This window comes from Kryptolebias marmoratus, linkage group LG24, assembly GCF_001649575.2.
Source record: "Kryptolebias marmoratus isolate JLee-2015 linkage group LG24, ASM164957v2, whole genome shotgun sequence".
NCBI lineage: Eukaryota > Metazoa > Chordata > Actinopteri > Cyprinodontiformes > Rivulidae > Kryptolebias > Kryptolebias marmoratus.
This window is the reverse complement of record NC_051453.1, coordinates 15,388,449-15,413,021: the sequence shown is the minus strand read 5'-3', so window position 1 is coordinate 15,413,021 and position 24,573 is coordinate 15,388,449. Positions and strand designations below refer to the sequence as shown.

Below are 24,573 nucleotides of genomic sequence, written 5' to 3'. Positions count from 1 at the left end.
AAATGTGCAGTTCTAGGCACAGCCAAGATACTGCGCAGAACCCTCAAGCTCCCAGGCCTCTGGTAGAGGACCCGAGCTCAGAGGATGAAACAAAGACCACCCACGGAGGGTGAGAAGGGAATTTTATATATATATATATATATATATATGTAGTTTAGGTAGTGTTTGAAGTTAATAACTTTTGTTTCTTCTTTATCAGGCCAACTTTGTTTGGACCATTTGTTACAAACCTGCTTGTACACAACAGCCATAGATGGAGAGCCTATTTCTGTGGATGACACTGTGCTTATTGGGTTGTTTAAAGTGGTGATTTATCTCCTTCCTTCTCTGTGTTTTCTCACATAAATATCATTGCAAGCAGAAAAGGTACAAGGAATACATATTTTCTTATGCATTTACTCTTTTTTAATTTAAAAAAATCCTTCGTAGACTATATATAAATAAAAATTAAAAAAACATCCATCTGCCCTATTTGTTCCACATGGGCGGTTCTACTTTCACTTCAAGCTCGGGTCCTCTACCAGAGGCCTGGGAGCTTGAAGGTTCTTTGCAGTATCTTAACTGTTCCTAGGTCTGCGTTCTTCTGGACAGAGATCTCTGAGGTTGTTCCTGGGATCTGTTGGAGCCACTCTTCCAGTTTGGGGGTCACAGCACGGAGTGCTCCGATGACCACTGGTACCACTGAGGCCTTGACTTTCCACAACTTCTCTATTTCCTCTTTCATCCCTTGGTATTTCTCGAGCTTTTCATGCTCCTTTTTCTTGACGTTACAGTCACTTGGGACTGCTACATCTATCACCACTGCTTTCTTTTGTATCTTATCTATCACCACAATGTCCGGTTGGTTAGCTATGACCTGTTTGTCAGTCTGTATCTGTATCTGTAAGTAACACAGTATCTTAGCCAATATCTTTGTATCTTAGCCCTTGTTCACATTTTATGGACAAGGGCATATATATATACACACACACACACACACACACACACTGGTCTTATACATGTATCTGCAGACCAGTTCTGGAGAAGAAAAGACAGCAAATGCAACATACATCAACTTCTTTCTAAGAGCTTACATTTTCCTGCAAGAGTGTGACTCCTTTCTTCTGACATGTACGTTGCTTTCCACTAGCTTGTCAATAAAACGGATACAAGTTGTTGATGTCAACACAAAAGACTTTACACAGTCTTCAAAACAAATTCCAGCAACCTGAGTAGTGATGTTCAATGGCGGCATTGTAACTCAGGTTGCCAATTCCTCCTTTGCCAACTCCTGCAATCTTTGAATTATTCTGTATTCAGTCTGGTTGGAACAGATCTGGCAAATATCATTGCCTCTTTTCTTTGTTTTTTCTTAACATTTGAAGGTTAGCACTAAAACAATGCTCAAAGTATAACAAAATCATTTCTTTTCAATTATTAAATGGAAACCAAGGATTTTAAACATGAAATGACTGTCTTTTTATAAAATGAATTTGTTCGGCATTAAAAAAAATTAATAATCTGGCACATTTGTTAAAAAATGCCATTAACATTAGTTTAAAATAGGAAATCTCCCTCATTTATCTAACCAATTCATGTCTCTGCCAGTTTTTACTGTTCTTTATCTTGATTTTCTTTCAATCATTACTTCGCCCTTTCAGTTTCCTGTCCTGTTCTTTCCTCGCTGTGGGATCACTGATGAGTGTCTTGGCAGAAGTAGACCCACTGCAGGTCTCACCCTACAGACTTTAAACACACATACACACACACTCGTGTTTCCATGACTACAAAGGGCTTGCATTGACTAGCTCGTCCTTGTGGTCAATACAGGTCCGAAGCCCAACCTTTACCCTTAAAACACGTCTTCATCTTTAAACGCATTGATTTACATTATGGTGAGCATTTATGCATGGACCACAATTACACACACACACACAAACATAAACACATCCACACTCCCTTTCCCTCCATGAACTCTGTTAACTTTACACCGCAGCAGAAATAAATAAATCAATATTCCTTTTGTACAGTAACATTACTTATTCTTGGAGCAAATTTAATTTGATTCACTGTGAGTTCATTTTCCTCCTAGCATGACACATTCAATACTTTCCTCCCCTTCCTCCTCTCCTCGTGTTTCACTCCCCCCACCCTTCACTTTCTGTGACTCTCTCAGAGACCCTGCAGGTGTCAGCTCTCCGTTCCAACTCAACACTTAATGGCTAAATTGGAGCAATTAATTACCCTGATTGGTGATGTTAACCTCCACCTCTTCCACCTGGACTCTCAGCGGTGCAAACAAAGTGCCCAATTCATACTAGAGCTTGCACCCCCTGTGTGCAATTTATTCTCAGTGCAGCAGCAGCAGCAGCAGCAGCAAAGGGTTCTTTATCCACCCCGAATGTAACAAACATTGCAGTACTCACATATTGTTCCAACACTGAAGCAAAAGAAAAGACACAATGAGATATTCTTGCGCTTTTGCATAAAAACTGGCTCACATCCGAGTTTGACGTGCAACAATAACTCCTCCTCTGCTTCCCTCTGACCTCTCTGTTGGCTCATTTGCCGTCATCGCTCATGCACCTGCAGCAGTTTGTCAAGCCGGCTTTCGGATAATTACACATCTCATCTCATCACACGCAGCCACAAGCTCTCGGCTGTCCTCCCTCAGTCCCGCCGTGGTGGGACTCCGCTGGCACGGTCTTCATGTCTGAGGTGGGCCGTGTATCAAGTAATGGATCCCAGAACAGCAGCTGAATCCAATAGCAAGACTTGGTTAGTAATTATATGAAGGGGAAAATAATAATATTAATAATAAAATCTATTTTGGCTTCATCTTTTGGGTGCAGTAATGTGTTATTGACACAATATGTGCAGAGGAGTGTCATTGGTTCAGAGCACTTCTCCTTTCATTAGACTCATACCTGCTGATTTCACATCAAGCTCTAATGAATGCTGTCCTGTCAAAGCAACCAACTGTTCAATGAGTGGGCTGCCTCCCATTTAAAACATTTAGAACTGAATACCTTTTGGAGTCAACCACATTCAAGATGGCTGCCATAGCTGATCAACTTTAGCCAACACAAAACTGCTAAAACTTAGTCAATTTTACAGATATTGAGCTAAAAATTGATGTGGTAGTAGCTGAGATTCATCCTCAAATCATACTTCAAGTGCTAATAGAGCACACAAGACCTCACTGTATCACAAGAGATCATGCATAATGTCACAAGGTTTGACTAAAAGGGCTATAACTTTGTTATTTCTCATCACAAGATGATCGTAGTCTGGCTCAAAAGACGGCAGGTAGTATGCATTCCTTCAAAGTTTTTATTTTTTTTTAAAGACAGAATTGCATTTCCTAAAATAAAATGCCAAAATGAGATTATTCGTTTTGATTACTGATTTTTTTTTTTTTTTTTTTCATTTTGGAATGATCCAACTTGCTTGAAGAACTGATGAACTGAAATGAAGAAATAAAAGGAAAAACAGTATAGGTAACATTATGTTTTCCTACCTGTGGAGCGGATAATAACTTTTGGCATTTAGCACATTTAGCGCATCCTTCAGCAAAAGCTGAGAAGAAAGTGTCAGGATCAGATCACAGCACACAACAGTGTAACGGCTTACATCACTGAAGTGTTACACAGGTGAAAGAGACTTTTAGAAGTGCTTTATCAACATAATAGTATAACTCATGAAGAAAAGAGGCTGATTTATTAAGATGTTTTATTTCTCACTTTTTCTAAAGATCTGTACCTGAAAGTTGATACCATTACTTAGCAGTTAAATACTTTAAATTAATAAATAATGCCAAAGCCTTTATTTGATCAGTGCTCTGATTATATCCATCTCTACACAAAATAGGACAGAACTGTTCTCAATCATCTAATCTTAAACGTAAAATTAAATATTCTAGCTGGTTTATTTAGATGAAACAACAAGCCAAGCACTTAGTAAGATGCATGAAACAAATTAGGGAAGTGTTTTTTATACTCATTGATATTTGGAATTTTTAGCTTGATCTCTTCCTAGATACAGCTGTTTTCACCTTTCAAATATTTTTTTTATAAGAGAAGGATTGTCCAGATGTGGACTGGATGTTTTCTGCCTGAAAAAATGTGTTATATTGGATTTATTCTGGCAGCTACAGGAATCTCTGCAGCATGCAGACAGCAGGAGAAGTCAAAAAGGTGAGATGTACCACAGAAAATAGTTGTCTGAGGCATCAATAGTGAGAAAAGTGAACGTATGCTGTGGTCCAGTGCGATGTTGGGGAGGTCTGGACATATGTGGTATGCTATCAAGGTTTCTGCAGTTCCATAAGAAACAGTGGGTGCTGATGTTTTCATGGCTCTAATATTGCTGCATTGTTTTATTCAGTCTTATAAATGTAAACATGAACATGAGATATTTGCAAGAAACTGGGTTTTTTTTCTCTGCTAAATCTTGTAATTTTTATGCTCGGAATCTAATGACCTTGTTTTCTTGATGAAAAAGATGAATAAATAAAAGTCCGGTGAGGCAGCTAGAGAAATAAAACCATAAAGAGCATAGAGTTGCCAAAGAAGGGCTAAAAGAAAGTTTATTAAAGCCCAAGAGACTGATTATGATATTCATAAATGCTTCTGAAATATGGCATGATGAACAAGCTTATTCTCCTCACTCTCCATCCGTTGCTCCCACAGGACCTCCTACTGAAGGAGATGATGTCAAAAGTAATTTAACACGTAGGATAATATTTCCTGATATTTATTGATATGGGCTGTAACAGGAGAAACAAACACCCGGTACTAATTCCTAACAGACGTCTCCACAGAAGCTGATGGAGTAATGAGGGGTCAACTTCAAGTTAATGAACTGCAGGAATGTTGCACTGCATCTGAAGTTTGCAGTAAACTAAATCAAATGAATACATTCCAGTAAAACAATAAAAAATAAATAATGATGGAGTGTTTTGTTCTATATTTCTAAGTGAGCAGCCAACCTCAACCAGCTTTTGTTTGTGTGTGTGAGAGTCTCTTAACTTTTCAAAATTCAGCTGATTTACAGTTTAAAATTCTTTATACCAGCCATCAATTTAAGGCTTTTCTATGAGAGCACAAAAGTTCAGATATGTGCTTCTTAGAACAGGAAATGTATTATTTGACTAACACTAGTTATCACTTAGAAACAAGTCTTTCATTGTCTGTAAGAGAACTGGTCCCAGTTACCAGAGATTTGAACCAGCATGGTCCTTTGTCACACTAATATCTGCTTTATAGCACTCAAGAAGGAAAACTAGAGCTTTCTGTGGTGGTTTCAGTGAGTTTAAGATGCCCTGGGATAGACTCAGAAAACCGCTGTACAACATGTAGCTGACACTGCTATCAGAATATTTATTTAATTATTTTTTTTGTCAGCAACTTCACAAATCTAAGCCCTGAAAGAAAAATCTGCAAGCCGAGCTTCACATTAAGCAGGGAGCTACAAATTACAGCAACAATTTACTAACACAGAATAAATAGTTCAATTTGTGCTATTACTATTACACAGAAGGAGGTAAAACGTCCAAACTTTGAGAATTGGTGATTAAAAGGTTTCGAAATTAGAAAACTTAAGGTTTGTAAACCTTGAAGACAAACTCACTTTAGATGCATGTTTTAGAATAAATTTGTAAATTTCTTTTATTTACTTTTTGCAAGTTTTAAAATAGGTTTGACGATCTAGAAATGCACCTACGACTTCCCAACTCTATTATTCAACCCTTAATAAAAGTTGCTAAGAAGAAATTTTCTGTTTTCTCAAGATGATGTCAACTAAAGAGAAACCAGCTGCCACAGAAAAGGTCAAGAAATTCAACCTGACACCAGCACCTAACTGTGGGAGGTGACTGGCATTAAAGCATACATGCTTTTTGGTAATAAGGTAACATAAAAAACTACAGGTTCCTTTGAAGAACTGAGCTAAAAGCAGAGCTCACTGTCACGGATTAAGCATGGGCTACACTGCAGCTGGAGGGGCATTCTGGATTATACAGTTCAGACAAAGCATGCCAGACTAAACACAGACTACAACCAAACAGATTTCTAAAAAGCGCCTAGAATCAAAATGTAATCTGGAGCGTTCATTTACGATGCTAATGACAATAATCCCAGCAGTTTTTTTCTCCTTCAGCAGCAGCAGCAGCAGTGTGGTCACAGGAGACACAGCAGCCAATTAAGGCTGTTTGTAGTCACACATAGAAAACCACAAACGCAGTGATTGCTGCAGTGTGTGGATATGGGCTGCTGAAGAAGCTGTCCTGTCTGAGATCCTGATTAGGCATAAACATCCCAATCAGGAAGCATGATTGTAGGATCGCACTTGTAAACGTGCCAAAGTTCAATTATGACCTTGATTCATGGAGACGGGGAAAAAAGAGGAGAAATTTGGAATATAGATTTGTGGCACCACAACCAAAAAAAAGAAAACTGCAAAAAGGACATCTTCTGATCTGAACCTCCGTCGGCCACCTAAAATCAGTGTGTGCACTAGAGTGGTGGCGGGTGGTCTGAAGAAATGTTTGCCAAATAAATCACAAGGGACCTTTTAGAATGAGTGTGCACTGCAGCGGGGAGTATTTCTTTTTTCCATTCCCTCTGAGAACACCTGAAGCACACACAGCTTGACTGCTAATGGCTCAGGGCAAAGTCCTATCACGAGCCACAGAGCCAAGTCACTTTTTTTCAACTTCTCAAATGCAAGTCTTTCGATGCCACAACCAAGACAAACACAAAACACAAACGTAATCACAGTATAGATACGCGTTCACACACACTCACACACACAATGCTAAAACATCAACTCCATGGCCACAGACAGCTTTGACCCTTACAGGAAAGCACAAGGGAAGTGGTGCGCTAATGGTTACTCGAACATGCTTCCTCTCCTGTTCAGCTCGGTGGTTTGACATGGAGAGGAGAGGATGAGATAACCTCAGCTTTGGGGTGTCTTTCTCTCCCACTCTCTGTCAAACAATGAAGGTCACGCCAAGACAAAGCCCAATTAGATCTTGGCCTTAAATGCCTGAGGTCACTGCAGCTCTCCAAGCTTAAAATCTTCCTTTTGTCCCCATAGCTGGTGCAAACAAGTGGTTATGTTGAGCACCTTGAAGGCTCACAACCAATGAAATAGTAAAATTGTGCAGTACCTTTTTTTAAGCTGCTTTCTAGTGAATTGATGGGCCTGTAATGTAACAGCTGGAGAAAGTCAAGACTGAGAGGAGAAGTCAGATTCATTTATTAGCAACTATACACACACCCAGCTTTCAGAGCAGCTGCTGCAACCCCTGCAGTGACAGACAGTAGTCAGACAGCTCAGCCAACAGTCCAGTGCAGATTCGTCACAGACGGCAGAACCCCAACCACCACCACCACCACCCTAATCAGTTTCTGCACTGACTACTTTTGAATGTGGCAGCAGCCCTATCTACCACACACACACACACAGAAGTCTTTCACAGTCACTAGAGGTGCCCTATCAACAGCTCTGAGAGCGGTTTCCAAATTTATCAAAGAGGTCCAAGAGGCAAACTGGAATTCTCCAGCAGTTCTGCACCAGGAGGTATTATTAGGACAGAAAGCCTTTTTCATTTCAGCTGCTGAATGGAAAAATCCGAAAAGACAAGGCGGAAGGAAGCCCTCCACACTCCCCTTCAGGCTGGAAACAGCTGTTTGTGTCACAGACGCACATGCAGACATAAAGAAAGCAGCCAAAAGCAGATAGCTGATTAATAGAATTTTTGCCTGACTAACGACTGAGGGACTGTGGCGACGTCTCTTCATTTTCATCTCAATTAATTCTGCAGCGTGACAGTTAATTACAAAACAGAAGTGGTGTGCACCCGAGCAGTTCGCTTAGACTTTGCCATGGCAGATCTGAGGAGCTACTCAATCCAGTGAGAAGAGTGTGTACGCGGAGGCTCCATGCTAATGCAAAACAATAAATAAATAACAGCCATGAATATTAAAATCTGCGACGACAAAAACTCACCAGAATCACCGACCAGCTCGATCACTTTTATGTGGAAACAACTGAGATTTCTTGTGTTTACTTGCAATTTTCAATACAGAAAAAACCCCCAAAAGATGCCCTCCTATCTCAAAAATGGCTTTGCTAGGTGACCCGCCAACTTTCATGCCAGAGTTTTCATAGGATGTCGCACTCAGAGTTTATGTTGTTAATGACTCTCAGCTATGTGGTGGCAAGGTTTTTATAAGATAACACCTGACTGTGTAATGTCTGAATTCCAAGACTTGACTATGTTATGCATGGATTCTGTCTGAATTCCACAGCCTGTGAGGTTTTCACCAAATAACCCTGTTACTCTTCACTAAAACCAGATTGACCTTGCGTCCCATCTCCTTCTCGCCTACCAACACTCTAATATCTTAGATATAAGCTCCTGTGTGGACTCTGGAGGTAGAGCTTTGGTTCGGAGCTTCCCATTCAGACCTGGGACTCTGATGTTAATTCTTAATTGTCTTTAAGGCTCTCTGTATGTTGTGCACCATACATAAATAAAACTGTTTGAGTGTTTTCATCTAACAGTGCCTGGAAATGTATTTCTTCCACAACAGCTACTACAACATTAAATTGGAGCTCGCTATTTATAAAAAACAACTGAGTTATAGATATTTTCGTTATGGCTGGTATCAATTAGCAGTGGTGTCCATCTTGAATTGAACTGACTAAAAATGAAAGCTTAAGTTTTACACAAGTAGCACTTGAAGTATCCATTGTGAATGACTCTCAGCTACAACCACACCAGATTTGAGATCATTGTCTGTAAAATTGACTGAATTATAGACTTGTTGTGCTTTCTAATGTCAATTTGCCTTGGTGGCCATCTTGAATCGGGTTGACTCATGCACATAATGGCACAAACATTATACCTTAAAGTTGTTATAAGGACAGTTTTCTGGCTCACACTCACCTGCACTGCAGCCCTTCTACAGTTCCTACACTGGGCTGTAATACCTCAGAGCTTTGAAGGCAGCATGCTTCACAGCTCCTCCTAAAAGCCACTTCGGCTGAACATTGGCAGCTATATACCAACTGCAGAACCTCTACAAACTGCTCTGATGGGACGTCTGACATGCAATAAGCCTTACAAATCCTGTGCTGAAATAGTTTTGAGGGTGTTTTTTCAGCTCCCTGAAATGACTCAGGAGAGATGATGTGAAATATCTGCAAGAGATCAGAGACATGACTAAGATGAGGTTATTTTTGCTGCTGTGTGTAGACTACAGGCAACCTGTAAGAGGTAATTGTAAACAAATTAGCTGATGAGTCAAGTCTAGCAGTGAATGTCAAAGATGCTGCTGCCAGCATGAAACGTAGCTCTTTGTTGTGTTTTTTCTAATTTTCTGGCTCACTCTCAGATAAGCACATCTGTGGATTCCTCTGACCTATTCACAAACACACACTTTTACACAAAGGTACACACCGCATCAAAGCTCTTAACAATGAAAGTTGCAGCTTTCTGTGGCTAAACTCACAAAAACTACAAATCTTTACGTCGACTAAACCAAAATCCACCTAGCGAGGTTTGCAGGTTGGTTAAAAACTGCTGCTACCTGAATGTTTTGTTTTTGTATGATTGTGTCATAACAAAAATGCTTCACGAGTTGATGTTTGCAAGCCATGCAGTTATTGGTTGGAGTGAATTTAGTTAACTTACAAGGAGAGATCAGATCTTTTGACATGGGGTTCTGTGGAAAGGTTATAAACGATTTCATCATTTTTTCATTACATTTTTACATTATTCCAAGTTCATATATTTGTGGTGGTTTTGACTTGACAAGATGCTGTCTTTCAATAGGACCATTGTGGTTAAAACACTTGTCTTACATGTATTTCGAAAATGACAAAACAAATCAACACTTTTGCTGGTATTGAACAGATATGAACAATTAATATCTTACCTGTTGTAGATAGTGTTTTGAACAGCCTCAGTTTGCAGAAATGCAGTGTAATTCTGGACTGGATTGGTGAGTAAACAAAATGTTGGCTAAAATGGGTCCAATCAAATATTTCATAGCAATACATGCAAACAATATTTTGGAAACTATGACATCATCATCAGTTGTATATAGCACATCTATTTATATAGAATTCTGTGGGTGTTTACACATGCATATAACGGCAGCAGCAGCTAGCTATAGCACTTCCAATGCAACCTGGGACATTTATTGCTGGAATAATACATTTTTTTTGCCCTACTAAACTTGTAGCGCAAAAATGTTAGTGATGTAAAGGGTTATATAATATTGTTTACATAAACCACAATGAAATTTTTGAGACTGGAGTTGTTTGAAGACGCAAAAAATCACTTTGGTCCTGTCCCTGCTTGGCCCAGGTACTGGCTCATCAAACCCAGTCAGAAATAAACTTCAGTTCTACAAAATGTAGTTGTTTAATAAGCTAAATACAACAGGTAAGTTATTAAAAGACAAATTACCTGGTTAGTCAATCTAAAATTAAGCAAAGGTTAAAAACAGAGGACTACATTTTGGTGAGGCAAAAACTTCCCATCTTCGTTTATTCGTGTTTTTTTTGTCATAAATCAACTCTATTGGTCATCATTTGCATCTGTCTGTGGTGTTAAAGATGACCATTAAAGAAAAAGTGTCAAAAACTAATGACATATACATATATATATATATATATATATATATATATATATATATGTGTGTGTGTATATATGTATATATATGTATATATAAATTAGTTTCCTATAAATTTCTGTTTTTAGAGAGACATGATTTCTGACAGACTTTACCAGCTCAGACATTTTTATACCAAAAAAAAAAGAAAAAAATCAGGTAAAACAGATAAAAGCAGTTCTTTTTTCCAGTGTTGTTTTTAAAAGACCCTTGAAAGTATGAATAGAGGAAAGAGTCTGAAAGTAGATGGCAATTTGATGCTTATTCTAAAAACTTGAAGCATGAAAAAAGGAAGTTTTATCAAATTCTGAATGAATCAGAAGAACATTGAATGGATTTTTTTTTTTTCATTCATAGCCATTAGTATGATTCAACAAAAGGCTACAGACATAACAAACAACAAGATGTGGGTTTAAACCAGAATTTAAAAGAAATATAAATGTGTTTATCTTAGCATTAAAATAACTACACAAAAAACTGGTACATTTATCTGCCTGGTCACTTTTAAATGAACCCGTCTAATTCCAACAATAAACTCCCTTCATTCAATATAATTTGAGTTTGTTTAATTTGTTAAACATTTGTTAACCATGTTGTATCAATGTTGACATAATCACCATGTAGAATATACGTCAACATTATGTATAACAGAATGCCACACGCTTACATGGATTGGTTTACCTTAACAGTGAATGGTAGTGGTACTTATGCATGTCCCTGAGTTTTGTTCCTGTTCATGTCTATCTATTGATATGCATGAGAGTTTGTGTGTGAATTCACTGGAATGTGCAAAGCCGCCGGATTAGAAAATTAAAATCAAATAACAAAAAATTCTAAACCAACAAAAAAATGCTCCAAAGAAAATAAAATATTCACCACTGTGAATCTACAAGGAGACAGATTAAAGAAATATTGAAATGTGTTTTTACTGGTTTTAATGAAATATAAAAGATTAAATCCTTTTCTAATTAACAAAAGTTACCAATATCAAACTTTTCGAAGCAATGCATTATTCGACTCCCTGTCTGTCTGAGTGACACAAAGAAGGGAAAGTTAGAGTGTTTGGGTTTGGCTGAACAGAAACTATTAGTTATTATCAATACAGGCAAACAATATTAAAAATGCATCCCTTCATATTATTCTTCCTCACTTTCCCAAGAAACCCTCACAAACTTCAACACATAAAAACAACAACATGAAGTCGACATGCAGGGATCAGCCTGTCCAGTGTCAGCGTCCTGAAAGACATTTATGATACATCTGTCACATTCTCCCCCACTTTTCCCAGTAATTGGTTTTGGCCACCCCAGAGTGACATCTCTGATGATTGGGGGGAACTTTATAAGTCTCACACACTGCTGCCTTGGCTTCATAAAAAAAAGTCCTGCTGTGTGAGATCCAGACAGGCAGGGTGAGATAGAAGAGGACAAACAGAAATCCCTCTCAGCAACAACAGCTTATCCTTCCACCTGCTCGTGTAGTACTTTTCTCCAGCTTCAGTCGTGATCTTCCTGTCTGGAAATAACACCACAAAGGCTCCTTTGTACTTCTTCAAATTAAAATTGAACACTTGCTCACACACAACAAAATGCATGCTAGTCCGTTGGGAGTCGGAGCACACAGGGCTGGAAAACACTGGCCATCTGTGGGCCTCTCTGTTTACCAGCTCATCAGAGTCTGACAGCTACAGCCTGTACAACAACCATGCTAACATTACACTGTTGATATGCCTAAGTGATGCATCTTTGAGTCACTCTCTCACTCTGTGTTCTGTGCATGTGCAGGGGATTTGCAAACTCAACTGAGGTTCTGTTAACCAATAAGATGGACTAAACAGGCTGCGCTCAAGAAGCTGTCCAGTTCTGGGACTTCATAAAAAGCCCACAGGGAGCGTTTTGTTTCCTAAGCATTGTCTCAGACAGGACAACGCAGAGATAATGGTCAAATAAACAGTTGCAGAGTATTTGTTTCTCCTCGGGCGTGTTGTTGAAGGTGACTGATAGAGACGCAATTCAATTCAGATCTACTGGCAGGCCACCTGACAGGAACAAAAGAGGCTTCGTACCCAGCGAGTAAGACAAAGAGAGAGCCGAGAGAGGAGAGGTAGCTGAAAAGAAATCCAACTCAAACACACTCCTTTCCTTCTCCTCCAATCACTGACAAATACTCCACCGTGTTCCTGTCATTAATTCAGCAGACAAAAACTGTTACCAGATGTCATCATTTATTTATGGTGTTTAATAGAGAAAATGCTACCTTTGAATAATACATTTGGTGGGAGAGGGGTGCAGAGCTGGGCTTGGGGGGTGGGAGCTGGGTGACTGATGAATATTAACGAGCTGCGTCTGGAGGGATTTTTTTTCTTTGCCTCTGTGCCTCCTGGGCTTTGTCTGCTCAGCCGCTGACCATGACGGCCCAGCTGCGCTGCTCATTTGCTTGGCTCTTCGTGCCGTGGCTAGTTCACCACGGCTTGCCAGATTATTTTATCATTAGCCAAAGCAAAGCCTAGCAGCAGTGCAGCAGTCCACTTAGGCTCTGCTCCAACTGCTCCTCAGTGGTGCAGGGTTAGAGGAGGGAATGGACGTGCAGCTGTCCATCACGCAGACTGACGTGCCCTGGTGAGCAAAAGGTGCAGACTTCATTAAGAAACAACCATGTGACGGAGAGAAAGGGGTCGCCAAGTGGATCATGGGCTAAAATGTGAACTATGGTCATGTGTACTCAGAGCTCTGCTGCTGCTCATACAGAGCTTGACTGTCCCCATCATTTACACCAGCAGAATTAACTGTGTGTGTAGACAGCCATGTGGGTTTTGGCTGTTTATTTGGATCAGGGTTACCTAAGTCTGTAAATTAGTCCCTCTTTGCATTAATCCTCCAGCATCCCCTCTACATCCATAGACTAAAAATAATCTGAAGCATGAGCCTACAACTATTGGTATCTGACAAAAGCACAAAACACGTGTTTTAGAATAAAAATACAAAAAGATCCAACTATTAGCAGCAGCATGAGCACAGCTGAAACCTTGTTTCAAGTATTGGATTTCTAGTTGGATCTGGCTGGTTTTTCATCAGTCAAACCATCAAAATCAAGCCAAGAGATCCTCTTTTCCGATACGTTGCACTTGCTTGGCAGTTCTCCCCTGCTATGCCAGGGTGGCTTTGTTTGCTTTAAGCGTAGCAGAAGGTTCATTGTTGGAATATTAATGTCTTACATTAGCAACATCTCTGTAAAAAATCACAGTTTACCAATTTGCTTGGATGGGACTCAAGAGTGTGACTGAATTTTTGCCAATTCACATCTTCTGCTACAAGTGTCTGCGCTAAGCCGAGCGCAGCCAGCCAAAAAAGGCTCATTATTGAAATATGTGACAACGCAACCTCATGCAAGGAGCAGATAATGCTGTCAAACTGCCCCAGGATATTACCCCTCCTTCACTCTTTATTTCCTTTTTTTTCTCTCCTCTCCCCATTCTTTTCTATCCATTCTTCTGAGATGTAAAGACAACATTTCAGTGCTCCTTTTGGCATTGACCACACTTGGAGCGGAGCCACTAAGAGGCAGTGAACCTCTCCCTGAAGAAATATTGTTCATCTGGTGTAATGCCTCATCACACCGAAAATGTGAAAATAGGAGCAGTGAAGCGGCAAAAGCGCAGAAAAGAACACGTCTTCTGAGAACAAAGAGGATAACGGCAGAGTGATCTGGTGCAGGAGTGATGAGTGAGAGTACCAACAAGATGACAAGAGACAGACAGAGAAAAAAAATACAAGAATCCTTTGAAATATGCATGCAAACACAAGCAGGAAGTCTTAAAAGCCAGATGAGAGACAAAAAGAAGAGTTTCATGTGGAGCCAAATTTTATTGATGCAGCAGAAAGTGATGATGCTCAAAGGTAACAGAGAGTTTAGACTACAAACGTAGAGATCCACACATCAGAAAGAAACAACTTGCCCAATGAAAGACACAAAGTCACATCTATAAGTTGGGGCCAAATGAGGTTGGAATGGATGGAGGATGATAAATTATCAAATAAAAAATGAGTTCTGGATCAAGTCTGCCAAGGACAGCTTGTTCCAACTTTAAATAGTCTGCCTGAGTGACTGTGCACCCATGTGTGTACAACTACCTGAGACACACAGCAAGCACAAGAAAGAAAGAAAGAAAGAAAGAAAGAAAGAAAGAAAGAAAGAAAGAAAGAAAGAAAGAAAGAAAGAAAGAAAGAAAGACTAGGTGCCTTTTCACAAACTGCTTGGCTGGGTCTCTACCTAATTTCCCATGGGGTCATGAGCGACTCTTTCCTTTCTCTCCCTGCCATTGTGTATCAGAAATGCTGCCATTCATTTGTTGAAATTAAAACAGGAGGGAAAAAAAGCACAAACTAACAGTTTCCTTTTCCGTTCACAACATCATCCTTCATTGTGTCACAGCCAACTAAAAACCATGTTAGGGTACATCACTGTGGCAACCAGGTCGACCTCCTTTGATTTCATCGATTATTTTTTTTCTTTATCCTGGAAGAAAGTTTCCTTCACAGAAAACATTTAGAGACCCATTTGGTGTAAGTGCCATCCAAGATAATGTCTCTGGTTTCTCCTCTCTTTGCTTTGCTGACAGCTCTGAGATCCCTGCCTGTGCTGCCGCTCCACTTTCACCCAAAAGCTGCTTCTTTCCCTATCGGCTTTACAGGAGAAAAGGTGATTTTTTTTTTCATTGCAAGATTCTTACACAAGTTAAAATCCCATATATTTAAAATATCTTATAAGTTGCGCAACATTCTAAGGATGAAAAGAGCTGGAATGATACTTTATACATTTATTAAAAGATTATGTATGTTTGGAAAGCTGAAAATGGCAACCTGTAAGACACTTCATTATAACCATGACAAATTTTCAACTAATTAGCTGCTAAAATTAGCAGCATTAAAATATAACCAGAAGCGTTTCAGATCAATGACTTATGCTCTGCCCTTGTGTAGCCTGGTGCACTTCTAATCCTGATCAGAGACATGCATCTTTGTGTTTGACAAGCTCATCTCCAGATTTAACACGACCGAGCTGAGCATTCTCTTCTTATATGGAGGGGGGGTTAAATCATCACTTCACTTATTCTAGATGTCCGATCATAAAAGAGAAAGTAAAAAGGTCAGATAAAACAACTCACCTTCCCGCTGAAGGGAGGTCCAGTCCACAGGAATGCAAAGTGATGCTGCAGCTTCACAGGAGCAGGTGGAAAGCTGCGTCCATCCACCGACGCGTAAAAACCCCGCGAGTGCCGGCGAAAACGAGCCGCTCTATCGGTGTCAACGCGGGGACACGAACTGGGTCTTTTAGGAGTGTGGAAAATGCGCCTGCACCCTGGATCCTGGAGTCCGCGCGTCTTCTGGAGGAGAGGGAGATGGATGGAGAGGCGGCCGCGGTGAGAGAGCTGAGCGTCAGCCGGAGCGGTGCTCACCTCTCCAGCAGCTGAGCGCTACTGAACAAAAGAGCTGCGAGGGCTTCTGTGTGTTCACACAGCAGAGGGACGGAGGGGAGGAGGGGAGGAAGGGAGGAAGGGACGGGCCGAGCGGAGAAGGACGGTGTGAGGATGGAGGAGGGCTGCTTTTAGCCTCTTTTAGTGGCTCAGGTGGAGACCACAGGAGAACCAACGCAGCTAGAGTGTGAATGCTGAGCTTTGAATGACTGTGAAGAAACTTGATAAAGAAGCTGAAATGAACTTGTTTAAAAAAGCAGAATAATAGCTAGAAGCTAGATTTTGCAAAATTCTTGCTAAAGAGAAAAAAGTAGCGAAACTCCAGCAAAAAAGTAAAGTATCAAAATACTAGGTTAAATCTAGCAAAAGGCCAGCTAGAAAGTAAAAGTTGCAAAAAAAAATATCACTTAAAAGTAGCAAAAGCTAGCTAAAAGCAGAAAAACAGAAATAAAAGAATAAAATTAAAAACTTGCAAAAGCAGCAAAACTCTGGCTAAAAGTAGCAAACTGCTAGCCAAAAAGTAAAAATAGCAAATCACAAACTAAAATTTAAAAGTACAAAACACCAACTCAAAAGCAGCAAAACAATCGCTAAAAATTTGAAGAGTAGCAAAACACAAGCTAAAAGTAGTAAATTGCTAGCTAAAAACTAAAATTAGCATAAAAAGACAAATAGAGCAAATCTACTGAAGTAGATTTTAAAGACAAAAGTGTTTTTTGAAGGAATTACACATCTCATCTTTGCGGGTAAATATTTTCTTAATACATTTAAATAATTCGAAAAATATATAAGTTACAACTAAAAGTCATAGCTAGAATGTCCTGAATGAGCTGAACACTGACAAAATATGCTGAAGTAGAAGTTGAAATTTTAAAAAAGGTACAGAAGAAAAGAGAAAAAAATGAAGAGAAACAGAATTGCTATAGTGTGAATGCTGAATCTGCATTCACATAAATATAGAGCTATAAACTTATTCAGGGGGACCACAAGATGACCTGTTAGAGTAGTTTTAATATTCAGTGTTATAAATTATTTACCATCTTCCTGTAGGACTGACAGGGAGGCAGTGGTTTTGGTTAGGGACATGATTTGGCATCTATATGCTATCGTGTCCCCCACAGTCCCATCAGTTAAGTAGCCTACTATAATTAATGACCTTAGGGCTAGAATTACTTTGTTTGGCAGTGCAGCAATGACCTCAACCTTAGATTTGCCAGCAATGAGCGATCCTAGGCAATCAAATTTGATTAACTCAAAAACTGTCTTGGCTTTCGTTGCTTAAACAGCAAACGCTGGATCAACCTTTTTCAGACGATTGAGAATTTGACATAAACACATGTAGAGCACAGCACTCTGGCATTCAAGCTACATTGTGCATAAAGCGGCTAACAGAAACATCACTGCCGCAGTGTTTGTAAACAACAAACGTGGAGAATAAACTCATTTAAAACAGTTTGCAAATGAGGTGTTTTTATAGCGAGCCAGCACTTTAGCTGCCAACATATGAAGAATAATGATCTCCCATGAGACTCTGTGGCCGTGCAGGAAGATTAAGGATTTGTTAAGCAGAGATATGCAATTCAGGCATAGCTCGGACTGTTTGTATTATTGCTCTTGGCCTCAGAATTATCCTTAGAGTGTGTATCGTGATCTTGTGCAGCAATATTTTACACAAAAATGCTGCAAGTGAAGGCTTTGATGGTGGAGCTGTCCGTGGTACTGAACCACAGGAGCAGCATCTTAATGTTTACAAGAAAATGTTGGCTTACAAACAGCAAATCTTTACCTTACAACGGAGAAATTCTGCAAATGGCACACAATATTTTACCTTTTGTTTGTGCAAAGAAATCGTTGTTTTTATGATCAAATTTCACTATTGTATAACAGTCAAGTTGAGGATAAGTTTGCAATTATCTTTAAAACAATTTAATTTTCTCCCATCAGGTCCACATTTAATCTTGACCTTTTCCATGGTATTGCAAGCTAATTGTCCAATAAAGGAAAGCCAGTTTTTAAACTAAGCTATTTAAAATACTCCTATATGGAGGGACTAAAGATGAAAAAAAACTGCTGTGGTATTTAAAATAATTTTAAGCTGACCTCATCTGATCTGTGTCATTATGGAAATCCTGTGCTGACAAAGTTAACTCTAAATTGTGCAGAACTGTCAGCAATTTTAGACGACCCCGGATCTTTTAGCTGGCAGTCTTTTAGAAAAAGAGTGGATCCTAAAGCCTACTGGAGTCCCAGCCAGGGGAATGAGTAAAGAAGCCAAACAGGGTAAAAAGTCAGAAAAGAATTATTCAGAGAGCACTGGGTGTCATGCATGAAAGAGCTGACCTCCTGACTGAGTACAGAAGGAGCTGAATATATACAATAATGAAAGTAAATAGAAAAGTTAAGGAAGGTGTCAATCCATTTACTTCCATTGGTTAGAGTCCTAAGATTTTGGGTTGCATTTTTTTGTCTAATTTAACTGAAGCTTTAAGTAAACAGATAAAATACTTTTTTAGTCTAGGCTTTAAAAGCTTTAAAATGGTATTCAGTGGCTGACTGTGAGAGATATGCCAAAATAATATTTCTCTTTAGATATTAAAGGACCTGTAGAAACAAAGCTTGAAATCATTTTCAAAGTTCAGATCAGGAAAATGTAGAAATGCTACAAAACATCATCAAAATGAGCTTACTTTACTTCCCATGTAAAGAGATTTATATACATTCACTCACACACTGACTCAATTTACTATACACTACATATTTACAAAAAATATGCTCTGCGAGTCATTTTAACAGATGCATTTTACAGTGTCTACACTGTAAAATGTTGGAAATATGCTAAAATACAAGCTGATGTGAATGGCAGAATTTCACCATAACAAATAAGATGACAATGTATGATGCAGTACAGTAAAATGAGTAAAATGAGCTTATTTTATAGTAAAATATCAGCAACTGTGGTTGCTAAAGACTACAAAGACCATAAATAATGGTCTCTAACAACAGTCTTTCAGTAAAAATAAAGATAATGCAACTGTAAAACACATTACATTATTTTATTTAAAAAATCTAATTAAAAGCAAATTACTGGCAATGGATGGTACATGACAATGTATGACAGAATGGTGAAAATTGTTTAAATTATGATTTAAACAAACCTGCAGCTGCCGTTGCTGGAATTTCACCAGAAAAATTTCCTATGACAACATAAATAGCTCACCTTTTGATGATAGTGGCTGATGTGATATTACTTTCCTCTTTTGCAGTCTCCTTTGATTTTTCCACCATTTACCTAAAAAAAAACCTGAAGGGAATGAGTAAAAATAAAATCAGAAAGCGTGGACGGGGTCAAGAAATGCCAACTCGGAAGAGAGAATAACTAGCAAAAGCTTAGAAATGCCAACTCTGAAGAGAGGATAACTAGCAACAGTTTATCCTTTAGAGAAATTTTTAAGAAGAATTTTGAGAATTTACTTTTCAGGAAGATTATTGTAAATACTTTTTTAATTTTTCTTGTCTAGGTTCTAAGGAACAGGTCGAGGGATCAGGTTGTTGAGGGGAAAGTAGAAGGAGGCAGAGATGGAGAGTGGGCAGGCCAGAGATTCATAAGATCCTCATTTCTAAGTTAGATTAGCAATGAAGGAAGCAAATCCTCAGAAGAAGCTCAGAACAGCCAGAGTGTAGTGTACAAAAACACTGGGTGTGATGTGTTGTTCCAGTCATTTTTGCACAAGAGAGAAAACTGCACAAGGAAACATTGGATTCGGGTAAGTAACAACACTCAAACATGAAATGTACCAAGATGGCCACTATGATCATGAAGCTGATGGTTCAATCAAACCAGATGATGGTTTGTGCTGAGGAGATGAAGAGATCATGTGCCTCAGGTGCCACAACTGAACCAGGAAGTGTCAAACAGGGATCCAGCCAGCCCACAGCTCCACCTAGAGGAAAGGGGGGTGGAGAGGGGGAGATCCTGGAGCCAGAATCCTAATGATAACAACAGAGATAGTAGGACAAAAGGACTGAAGAACCATGGATAAAAGTCAGTGCAGCATTGCCATATTTCATTTTTCCTCTATAGCAATCCATTTATTATCTATTAAAACTTTAAAACTTAAAACTTGACTTTACATTTGTTAACTAGAACAGGAAGTACTTTGCACAGCCACCTTCTATGTTTTCCTGTTTCCAGTTAGCTCGAGAAACCCTGGCATTTAAATTTTCATAGAGATGAAGCACATTTTAATGAGTTACATAACCATCCTGACAAACTGATGATAATTTGCAGAGGGGTCGGGTACAGACTCCCAGCAGCATTTTTCCACTTAGAAAAAGCCAATTTGATTTATATCTAGGCCATGAAAATAAACCAAATAAACAAACAAATCAATAACAACATAAGTTGGGTTTGAAGGTATTTTATTGCTTTGTTGTGGGTAAATGTAGAAACACCTTGTAAGGACAAAAAGGAGAAATATGCACTCAAGGACAATCTTGCCTGGGAAACAGTTTGCTTCTAATAACAGTTTGTCCTTCAGCTCATTGTATGTTTCTTGCTGTTTTTGACCTGTCTGCTGAGTACTAAACAAGATATTGGGGAAAAAGCAATAAAGCAACATACTCTTAAATACAGTAAGAGAAGAAGTATAGCAAAAAATCAAAAACTGAGCTGTAAATGTCAATGAAATCAATGATTGCACAATTTAATTGGTTTAGAAACTTCAAGTGTAGGTCGAGTGACAGCTTTACAAGAGAGGAGGATATTTCTGGTCTTTTGTTTCAATGAATATTTGTCTTCTTTTTTAAGATTACTGATTTGATCAGTTTTGGATGATGCAGATGGAATGAACAATGCACAACTAACCCGAGACAAAGAGAAATATTTGTGCCGGCCTGGCATGTTAGGAGGAGTCTTTGCGTTTCACATTTAGGAGTCAAAACTGGCAACCTATAGGTCCTGAGTCAATGACCCAGGAAAGAAACACACTATCACTAAAAAGCAATCAATGCAGTGTACTCAATCATTTGTTCACAGTGAGCAGCCCAAATAAAAGTTAAATTCCCTGATGTTAAAAATGAGAATGCAGAATATTAGAGGAGTTCGGGATTGGAAGAGGAAAGGGGACGTAGATAAAGAGAAGAGGGACACTGATGGGGATTGAAAAAAGTGGTACCAGGAGGGCCGTTAGGCTCTGAGGAAAAAAGAAGAGTCAGCAGACCAGAGAAGCTGTAAATGAGAGAGTAATGAAGCCGTGCTGGTGGGGGCAGGTGATCTATAATGAATGAAGCTGAGAGGGGGGAGGAGAAATGAAGCTGTTAGCTGGGCTTTTCTTGGTCTGTAATAAACAGACATCCAATCAGAGGCACTCTGGCTGACCTGGTGGAGGTGGTGGCAGCAGAAAGGGTTTGGTTTGATGTTTAATGATCTGGTTTGGTTATAGGAGTCAAACAAAGATTGATGTCCCTTTATAGCTACTAGCAATGTCCAAATTGTTCTTTATCCAAAGCAGCAAATTCAGTAATTTGTTTTTGTGGTGGAAGCAAAGCAAAGTAACACAGCTGGACATAACAAAAAGTAGAAATCTACATAAACAGTTTACAGCATACAATTTGTATGAGCAATGTAGTTAAACACTATTATGTAGAGAGTTAAATCAACATATCTCTGATTCAGCAACTAAACTAAAAGCTATGATGCAGAACAGAGAGAAGATAGAGTTTTTGTGGAATGGCTTAAACCAAATGAACATAAAAAGAACATTTATTTGCAATCACATCCTGTAGTATGTTGTTTGTGAGTGATAACTGAACACAACAACCTTTATTTTGTAAATTATTTTTGTCTTGTCCCAGCTGCTATATATAGGTGCCGTTATCATCAATTTATAATCCATTTAGATCAGTTTAGAATAATAGATTAACCAAACATGCATTTTGGTTTGTAGGATAAAGCTAGAGAACCTGGAGAACATCCAAATTCAACACAGGAAGTCCTGCATGACCAAGATTAAAACCAGGAACCATCTTACTGCGAGGCTTGCAGTGATACTGACCCCACCCCATGCCTTTCTTGTAAATCTAACAATGCAGTGCAATTTTTTGGCCTTTTGTCTTTATTAGTTATTACCAGTGTCTGTAATTTCACAGCAATAGAAAGTCAATCTGGATACAAAAATTAATGATAAATTTCACTAAAAAAGGGGACATTAAAAAGGGTTCTCCAGTGAACAAGTGTTTTAATGTTCAGTCTACTCTGGCCTGGATTAGAATACTGACACATTGCTCTGGACACAGTTTGAAACAATAGCTACAGGAGATGTCATGTTCAAAGGCAGTGTTTTAGTTTCTGTCTGTTTTACAAACTCTGGCTGAAGATTTTTAGCTCAATTGCCCCGTCAGTACAGATATGTAGAAACTCTTCTCTTCTTTTGATAAATTAAAAATGAAGAACTGGTGCACTGATTTGTCGAAAATACCTAAAATGTTACAGCTATATTACCAAGATGTCAAAGAGATCAAAATCTGCACAAACAGTTGCACAAGCAAACCTATCTAGACAGGAGTGAGTTAATGTGAGACATTATCAACTTTTCAAAAAAATAAAAAAATGAAAAATAAACATTAAAACATGCCTGTCCAGATCCTCCTTAATAGTTTTTTTTTTCTTACTCATGCAACAGCTTTGTTAAGTTCAGCTCCTGAGCTGCCCCCCCATCTGAATGAAACTGTGAGAAACTTGAACACAAGATGAAAGGTTTTACTGATGTAACCATTAATGTTGAGCTCAATAAATGTGATGTGCAGGCTTTATAGGTCCCTAACATTTTATTAGGTTTCTGGTTTTCTTTAATATTCCATTTTCTTTTTTACCATTTTCTGCCATCTATTTTACTCAGTAAAGCCATAAGAACATAAAATGCATGACTTCTTTTTGTCAGGCAGCCAGAAACACAATTGTAAATAATAGTTATGCTGTTCTAGATCTGAAAATACAAAACAGTTTGCTAATATATCTGGCCAAAGAGTTTTATGAGGTTCGAACCAGTCAATAACTTGTTTAAAGCCTTGCAGCCACTTTAGAGTTGTTTTAGTAAAGCTAATCAATGCAATATTTTTTTAAGTAACTATAAAATTGTAAATATAATTTTCAGCTGAGCCACATGAAGTTCCAGTTCTAAAAGATAATTAGGCTGTTAAAAGAATTAGGTGACTAATTGTTTGCTGCGAAAGATTAAGTGTCTCAAACAAACTTCAGCGCTCTAAAAGCTGATTAATATATTGCATTAGGAGGGACTTGTGGCTGAGTGGAAGGTAGGAAATCAAAGTTATGGTTTGGAAAATGGCCATCAGTAATGCTAAGTGGAGATAATTTGCTGTTAATGGGCAGAATCACACAAAATGACATTTTTAGTCTTTTTAGTGGTGCAGTTTTTAATTAGAATGAAACACTTATAATAAAATCTCTTAAATAACACATCAGTAAAGCTTCTCTGAGCCATCCTGAACACCACACGAGAGTAATGCTAACATCACGTCCTTTAATGGAGCTCTTTTTTACTGCAGTCAACAGCACTCCTGTAGGCCTGTTATAAATCAACATAATGAGGCGTAAATCAGGATTAATTAGCATACAGGTTACAGGAACACAGTAAGATACATAATGGCAGATAACATATAGTTTTCATTATCAACTTGCACAGAAGATCACCGTATTAACTCATCCTTTCGTTTCATTTTGCCTTTAAAATACTAGACTGGAGGGACGATGTCTGGTGCAGAAGAAACTTCCACAAAGATCTCTGGTAAGGCAGGAGGAACATCAGAAACTGAAAAAATCTGATAAATCCTGAGTTTTGTAAGGTTTGTCCTTCTCACAAAGCTGAAATGAGTGAAAGCAGCACAGTTGGATGAAATGCAAAAACTGAAAGAACAACAAAATGAGATGAAAGATTTAAAAAAAAAATGGTTTGGCAAGGTATGTTCCTCTTTGTTTCTAAAATCTCATCTTTCTTTCTTTTTCATCCATTTTCTCCTCCTTTATCCTCTCCACCTCCACAAAGACAAAGGTTGCCCAAAAAGAGCTTCCATTGTTGAGATTCGATGGCTGGTCGACAGCAAACACGCACTCTCTGGAGGCCATGTTGCAATCTGTCAGCTGAAGCATCTACTGTCGCTTCTATCAGTCTGCCACACGGCATAATTAAGCTTCCAGTCGCAGCATGCAGTCCTGGCCCCCTTGGAGTGTCTTTATCTGAAAAGACAGCGTGTGCAGATATAAACCAGTGCAGGGAACAATTTGTAGAATTGGGAGCAACAAAAACAAGTAAGTACTTATTCATCTATTCACATCAGAATTTGTCATTAGCTCATGCATATCATTCTGTTCCTTTCCTCTTTTTAATCACATTTTTATTTCTGACCTTCACCAAT

General features: G+C 38.7%; 1 protein-coding gene across 1 annotated transcript in view; it reads right to left on the bottom strand.

The window, feature by feature from the left end:
• The window catches only part of ncanb (neurocan b), a 149,123-nt gene extending 132,792 nt beyond the window's left edge, over positions 1 to 16,331 (bottom strand). Inside the window, exon 1 of the mRNA XM_017407272.3 lies at positions 15,835 to 16,331. The gene's annotated coding sequence lies outside the window, so the exon portion shown is untranslated. The remainder of the gene's footprint in view (positions 1 to 15,834) is intronic.
• Between the last annotated feature and the right edge of the window lie 8,242 nt (positions 16,332 to 24,573).